Raw genomic sequence first — 8,519 nt, 5'->3', positions numbered from 1 at the left:
AAGACACACCTTAAGTGATTGTAAGTGGCTACTATTCAGGTTTATGACCTACTGCTTTGAAATGGAAGTGACGTGGCAGAACACAACTTCCTTTTTGGGGGGATAAAACTCTTTGCACTAAAAATCATTTTGACTAGTGTATCAGTAAGAAGGTACTGGGAATTTGTTTAATACATCCCATATTTTCTCTCTTATCAACTTCCCCAATAGAAGAGCAGAATTGCCTCTAGAATCTTACACAGGGACCCACTCTGCCCAGGTTGAGAGTTCCTCAAGAAACCTCTGCAAGTTTGGAGTTTGGTAAATTGGTCTTGGTTTTAACTAAATTTGCATTTTAAAAATCCATTTATTTTCCTTTACTTAAAATACTCATACATAATACCCCAAAAGGGGTGTAGGAAAAAAACAGCACCATTAATTTATAACAATAAAATAACCCCTTAGATTTCCTTTCAGTATTTTTTTCAAATACTTTCTGTCATTTTAGATATATAATATTATTTCTCTTGCTTAGGGCAAAATCAACACCCATATTTTCTCCTAGTTTTATTTCTGTTCCATTTTTATATAGTTTTATTTCATTGATTCCAAACCTTCCTAACAACCCAACAGTTTTTCATTTCCATGTAGGTCTCATACTCTTTGGTTTTTGTTTATTAATCTGGGCTAAAACATTTTGCCTATGTATATACATGAAGAACAGAAACTAGATGGTTTAAGAGATTTCCAGGTAAGCTTGTCAAGGAAAATTTCACTCAGATCATAAATGTTTGAAATGAATTCTCTTTCTGGATTGGCATAGATACTCCACTTTGTCTGCTGGAGTCCCACACCCTTGCCAGGCCCTGGGGAGGACTCTATAAGGACTGTGAGGTCTTTATGCCCCTCATGGTGAAGGGTTAGCAATAGGCTACAAAGATGTGATGTGTCAGATGACATAAAAATCCACCCAACACATCTTCAGCGAACTGCAAGCACAGCCAAACTTCAGGTGTGATTTTTGGTTTTGTCTTATTTACTTGATTCTCAAGTATTTATAATCTAAGGGATAAGGCTCAGAGTGGGTGAGGGAGGCAATGGGAAGAAAAGATGACTACATCCCCCATGATGGCCACAGCATCCTGGAGCACAGTACAAAGAAGTGTAGAAAAATAGTTAAGAGTGCCAGTTTATGGGCCAGGTTGTGTGAAATACTTAATATGCATCCTCCTCTCCTCTAATCCTCACCACAGTTTCCATACTCTCATCCCTCTCTTCAGATGAATACACTGATGCTCTGCCAGGTGCCATCATCACTTGCCCCAAATCCCTCAGCCAGATTGCCTGAACACAGGGGCCCAACCTCCTCAACATAACAGCATGGCACAGGTAAATGGGGAGCCAGTGGAAGAGACTCACCCCTCTGTGTCTCCCTGACTTTATGCTGGAGCCATGTGACACCCTCCACAGAGATAAAATGCCCACAATCCCAGTGACCCAGGCTCCTTCTCAAACACCAGCATTCAAGCAAGGAAAATAGGTTTACCCTCAAGGCCACTTCCAAAGTCAAATAAAGGATCTAAAAAATACCTTCCTCACTTGCTCTGCTCATAATCAGGAATTCCTTTCCCAGGAGTGGCCTGGTTTGGTAGAAGGAACAGGGAACAGAATTCTGAGGGCTGTCACCTCTCCCAAGCCTTAGGCCAAAGATGTGATAATACTAAAGAGCATTCTACTCCATTTCTCCTCCATGCATTCCTTTTATTATTGAGCACCTGCTGCATATAAAATGTGGCAGGAAGAGCCAGGCTCTGGCCGACAGGGATCCCTACAGCTGTGCTAGTGTCCAGGAATGTTTTCATGATAGTGTCTCCAATCTGAGAGCAGTGGGAGAAGGTGCAGAAAGGACATCTCAAGGAAGGCATTCGTAGACCCTGAGAGAGAGGCCATATCTGAGTGCCACAGCCTCACATGATGTCCTCAGGGATGGCGTAGATCTGGTTCTCCATCTCAACATTCTGGAGCACATTGTCCGTTACTCTCACATGGAGCACACAGAAGTTGGTCCCTCCAAGATCCAGAGACAGGAACTCTCCGTGTTCTAAACACAAAGAAGGGGACACTCAGTTTGGGGAAGACAAAGTGAAACTGCCTCACAGAGACCAATCAAGACTTCAAACCCCAAGTCCCTTCATGGACACTGGCCATCTATAGGTGACTGCATGGCCAAGGGATTTTACTTCTTTTCTACACACAGTTAGATTTGATCTTCTTAATCTTAAGCACTTTTATAATTTCCTTTTACAATTCACATCAACAATGAGGCATTTTCACATCCAACAATAGGGTGCTCAACCCCTCAAGACTGACTTTCCTAAGGGATTTCTGCAAGTCCTAATGGAGCATATGGACCCCAGCAAATCCTGTGCCAGGCATCCAGGCCTCAATTTTGTTTTTAAATCCTCAGAATATCCAGAAGGTCTGAGCCCTGTACATGTGCCAAATTGTGACCACCATACAAAACTGCCTAAAAATGTTTGCATGCTACTATGGTGATCTCTTACTACAGAATCAGAGTCACATGATGGAGGAGAATGGAACAACTGTCTATGAACTCAGTGGCCTAACAAATAAGAGGTGCCCCTAGAGGATCTCAGGCTTATTAGAGTGTGGGAGGATGCTGACCCCAGAATGTGAAAGACATGAGTTAGGCCACCCAGCTGCTCTACTCAACCCCCAGAGCTGTAAAGGAGTCAGAAAGGGGACAGTAGGTCTCTAAAACTTCCCACAGACACAAATGGGTCAAATCTTCACGTGCACCAGAAAGGCAGAGTTCTTTCCCGACAGGAAACAAGCAGTGCAGACAGGAAACATTCAGATTCTGGATAATAATACAGCCGGCCACAGGGAAGTGGACCATTGTATGGCACAGAATGAAAATGCTGAAGAGGCGAGGAGCCCAGATCCAGGGCTGGGAAAGAAGGAGGGCTCACGAGCAAGTGGCCTCCTCAACCCATAATGGCTCCTTGAGTCTTCTGCTGCCCTACCACACAGCATTGTTTCTGGAAGGATACAGGGTAATTTCCTGGGAAACACTAATTGACATGTTTGTCAACACTTAGCCTCTTTCTCAGTGGAAGCCAGCCGCTGAAATAAGGTGCAATGATGGAGGGTCGGGTACTGTGCTTGCTAGATGAAATGAAGGGCTCATTCTGTGCCCAGGTCCCCTCAGCACCTTCAGCTCTATGGCCCTGAGAAAAGCTAAATCTTGCCAACTCCCTGACAACACTACCACAGAGCCTGAGTGCAAAAGGGAAACTGGGAGCAGACAAAATGTACTGGAGATTTCTCAGGATTCACCTGTACACAACCTGCTGTCAGGAGGTATGACACTGGTAGACAGGCTCTTCTGCCCATGTTACCTACATGGAGAATCCTGGCGCAATCACTTTTCATCAAAGACTGGTTTCTGAGCCTCTGAGCCTCAGCTGCCTCATCTCTAAAATGGGAATAGCATACTTCATGGGATTGTGAAGGGAAAAAATAGATGTTATGCCCCCAGCACTATGCCAAGAACTTAAGGAATGCTCACTAGGTCCCAGATATGTCCTATCCAGGCTCTCAGAAAACACTGCCCCACACGTATGCTGAAGAGTCTCCCCGGCCCATGATGGCAGAGAAGACTATAGACATCTGTCCAAGTCACTGGAAGCAGCTCCAGTGACTTCAGCATTCCTCCTGAGGACTAATTTTCCATTCCCTGCTGGCATCTGGAGGCAGCCTCATCACACACTACAGCTGCCAACTCACTAAAGCAACCACCCGTCTGGGGCGGTTTTGCCCCCTTCATGGCCATGGGTGACTTTTCCAGACACTCTTGTTCTGAGCCTCCCCTGGTAGTGGGACCTCAGCCAGATTCTAGGAAACACTATGTGGTAGTTGTCATGAGGGATGAAAAGGAAAATCAAAGATGAACTGCCTCATCAGCACTCTGAGGCCCAGGGCACACATGATCCACTGAATCAGTGACCATGGGGACGAAGCAGCCAGGGCTGGCCCTGGTTCCAAGGCCAGCCCAGCTGGATTCACTGCAGGGGCACAGCTCCATCAGGAATGTGGTTTTGCCTTATTTTCTGTTGGGCTAACGGAAACCACAAAAATAAAGTACTGTCAAAAATTCTGTTCTAAGAAGGAAATGTCATCCCTTGCTTTCCTCACAACAGGCTCATCTGGAGCAGACATCTCTCTTCATCCTTCCACATTTCTACTCCCTGTGACCCCTCCACAAACAGCATGATCCCAATTATCACAGCCAAGGACTACTTCTGAGTCCGGAATCTGAGCCTGCACAATGACTCCATAAATTCTAAGGTGTTCTCTTCATAGCAGTAGACAGACCCTTCTTCTAGTGCCCATATCCACACCATGCATGACAGTCCTCCATGGTTCAGTGCTGGACCATACAGACAGCAGACAGACCTTGTGAATTCTAGCTCAGTGAGCGTATTGCCCTCGTGGCATGAGCACACAGTGTCCCGTGTTATGTAGCAATTAATCTTTGCCAATCTGCTAAGTCAAAGTGATATCTGATTTTTTAAAACTTGGTTTCTTTCATTGGTATAAAGTTAACATTTTGAAAGGTTGAATGGACTTTCTTTTTCTGTGAATTATCTGTTCATGACTTTTGTTTTTGTTTTTTTTAAGATAGTCATAATTATCTTCAGATGCTAAAGAAACTCTTTGTATAGTAAAGAAAACAGCTTTGATGATTACATACTTGCACTTATTTTTCCCTAGTTGGATGTTTATCTTTTAATTTGATGCATGCTATTTTCACCCATGCAGAAAGATTTTATTTTTTATATTGTCAAAATATTCATACTTTGAAGATTTTTAGTGTCCTATATCTAAAAATTCTGAAGAATAAAGATTGTATTCAGTTACCTCCCTTTCTAGATCTCTCCAATTCCTGCTAAACATGGTCACAACTATTCTGATGTAAGGAGGCAAGGGATCATCAAAGGTTTCTTTAATCACTGAGCCCCACAATTGCCAGTTTTTTTTTAACAAGTTCTCTCTAAGTTGCTTAGGACCTTGCTAAGTAACTGAAACTGACCATGAACTTGCAATCCTCCTGCATTAGCTTCCCTAGAGACTGAGATTATGGACATGTGCCACAGTGCCCAGCTAAAATTCTTCTATTATGATCTTTTTGAAAAATAAAATCCAGGACCTTATCTTCATTTCTCTTACCCCTAGCACAGAGTTCAGACTTATTCCCATTTGGATGGTTATGCTAAAAAGAAAAAAAAAGACAGAGGCAGGTGATAGGGAGATTTAGTAGACTGATGGTTCAATGGTAGATATCTTTAACAGGAGAGACACTGAAGTAAGCAATGTGCTCTTTCTTTATAAACATGTCACTGATCTTCAACAACTCATTTAGGCACCCTAATCCCAAGTTGCAAAGGAGAAAACCAGGCTCAGGTCCAGTCATTCCAACCAAGATTCAAATCCAGGACTAGCAAAGGTTTCTGCTGCAATGAGCAAGGAGGCTGCTCATAGGAAAGCTGTAAATCTTCAAATAGGGAATTCTTCACTAACTACAGCAATTTATAAGACCTTGAGGTGACAGCAGGCCCCAAGCTGGCCTGGGTGACAAAGGAAATGATGCTGTGTCTCAGAAGCTGAATCAGTTGGTTAAGGTTATTTGGGGGTAAATGAGAGCTAGGAATGGAAACCAAGTCCATCTGTCTCTAAAGTATGTGCTTTTCCCTTGCTACTACACCCTCATCTTTCATGGTTTCTGGAATCCATAAAGTAGCAAGGAAGAAAGCAGACACCCTAAGCTTTTATCAGTAATCACAGCCCATATCCCTGGGTTTATTAGACAGCTATATCCTCTCAGACTGGACCTTCCATATTGAGTGGAGGATGGGACAAGTGAGGTGGCAGGTACATAGCCATTAGCAATGGGTGACACACCCTTCTCTACAGTGGGACTCAGAACCTACTGATGCAGGCTATTTTTTCTTTTTGGTAGCCACAAATTGATGCTCTCTTCCATACAATTATATCAAACCATTGTTTCCACCTTGTAGGACATTTTACAAGTCCTCTCTGCTGAAGGACTCCCCACTCTGGCAAGAGAAGGGGCACCAAAAGAGGGGTGGGAAGGAAGACACCCAAAGAAATGACACTAGTCTCTAGCTAAGAGGAACTGGAGATAGGAGTGTTGGATGGTGCCACCCTCCATCAAATTGCCCAAAGGTGAAAGTTGAAGAGGTGCCTTCTGGCAGGGTTTGTTTGCTGACTCATTTCTCATCCTGGACTACGGGCAGCCCACTTTCATTTCCCCTCTTATCAGATACATAAGGTCAGCAAGATAAAGGGGTTTTAATTTCTCCTGGGAACGCACCTGTCACAGGGAAACCTCGAGGACTGAATTGACATTTGATTAACCACCTGACCATGATGGTTAATGTCACCTTAGTTGATGTGACATAACTAATTTATTTGGTGCCACCACTCCAGCATTGTTAATATTGTGTACTAACAGGTATCTAGTCCTGGCAATGTCTGAGTTATATTTTTTTCCAACAGGGTCTATTTTTAATCTTTAGGTACTTTTCACTCATTAAAATAGATCACCACCTGTTCCTTTCAGGCACTCAGAGCAGAGTGCCAGTCAGTGCTCTAAGCTCTTGCAAACAGTTTTGGTTTTGTTTTATATTTTTAAGCAGCAGTGCCCTTCATCTGAGGCAACTGTGTTAACAAATGGTAGTGCCCTGGTTGAGGCTGGAGCAGAGTCCAGCCCCTCACTCCCCGGCCTCAATTAAAGATACTTCAGACTGCAGGAGTCCCTTTCCTTCCTTTTATTCTTTTTCCTAGTTTCATTTATTTATTTATTTATTCAAATTTATTATACGTGACAGCAGAATACATTCCAATTCATAGTAAACATATGGAGCACAATTTTTCATTTCTCTGGTTTTACACAAAGTAGAGTCACACCATTTGTGTCTTCATACATGTACCTAGGGTAATGATAATCAACTCATTCCATCATCTTTCTTACCCCTAGGCCTCCCTCCCTTCCCCTCCCTCCCCTTAGCCCTATCCAAAGTTCCTCCATTTCTCCCATGCTCCCCCTATGCCTATTATGGATCAGCATCAAGAAAAAACATTATCAAAAGAAAACATTTGGCTTTTGTTTTTTGTGGATTGGCTTACTTTACTTAGCGTGATATTCTCCAACTCCATCATTTACCTGCAAATGCCATGATTTGATTCCCAGGACTCCCTTTTCACCTAGTGTTCCCAGAGTGCTAGGCATCCATGAAGATGGCAAGGTCTGACCTTAATGAAGGTTAAGGGAGGTTAATTAAGATACGTTTCACAGCCAGGTACAGTGGCACACGCATATAATTCCAATGACTGGAGAGGCTAAATAGGAGGATCCCAAGTTTGAGGCCCTAAGCAACCAAGTGAGACCCTGCCTCAAAACAAAAATAAAAAAATAAAAAAGGGCTAGGGATATGGCTCAGTGGTAAATTATCTCTAAGTTAAATATAAAAAAGATATAGCTAATGTCCTATACCCTCACTTCCAATTTCTATTTTTTCTCAGTGCTTCTGTCTTTTACATAGGGCTCTATTCCATAAGATTTCAATTGGCTAAATTTGAGACTGGGGTCCACAACTGAAAAATTGGAAAAAAAAAATTCATTTAAAGAAATGTTTGAAAAATCACTATTTTAATAAACAAAAAGTGAATTTGTGATTGAACCATCTCACAAAGTACTTTCCATTCTGCCATTAGTTGTTTTGCCAATGATCATGGGAGAAATTATCTTCTTAGCTGTCTGGTGCTACATGAACCCCAGTCCCAGAGCCAACAGGGAGAGAGGAAACAAGTATCGAAGGAAGGATCATTGCTGCTATGACAAGGAAGGTTTCTTGGGAGGCAACAAAAGACAGCCAGGATATAGTGAATATGAAGTTGCTAGACAGAGAAAAGGGGACATGTAGATGCAGTGGCCATGTGTGGAAGTCCATGGCATGCCCACATATCCAGAAGGCAGGACAGCGGATTGGGTTAACTATACAAGATGGCACTGATTTGTGGCTTCCAGAAAATGATATTTCCGAAGTGTGTCCTTATGACACAAGGCTTATATAACATGGCTGCAAGCATGCAGCAAATGTCATTGCCAATAACTTGGTTCTTCAGCAGGTCAGATTTGCATTTTCACTGTAGTTGGGGGGGGCGGTAAGGTAAGGGAGGCTGGATAGAAGGCTGCCATGAAAGTCCAGCTAAGTAGCAACAAAGGCCTGGGTCCCAGGCCATGCAGATGGTTGGCTATCCCATTTGCCAGGATGGAAGGATTTCCTATGACATGAACTAAGTGGTGAAACTGGTGGAGTCCCAAGCACATCAGAATGGTTGCACTGCACCAGATCCAACAGTCTTCCAGCTCTTCCTCTTCACCCAATGCCTAACAATATTAACCTATATTAGAGGGGGGGGCTTTTTATACA

The sequence above is a fragment of the Ictidomys tridecemlineatus genome, unplaced genomic scaffold (assembly GCF_052094955.1).
Source record: "Ictidomys tridecemlineatus isolate mIctTri1 unplaced genomic scaffold, mIctTri1.hap1 Scaffold_42, whole genome shotgun sequence".
Classification (NCBI taxonomy): Eukaryota; Metazoa; Chordata; class Mammalia; order Rodentia; family Sciuridae; genus Ictidomys; species Ictidomys tridecemlineatus.
This window is presented reverse-complemented; position numbering follows the sequence as displayed.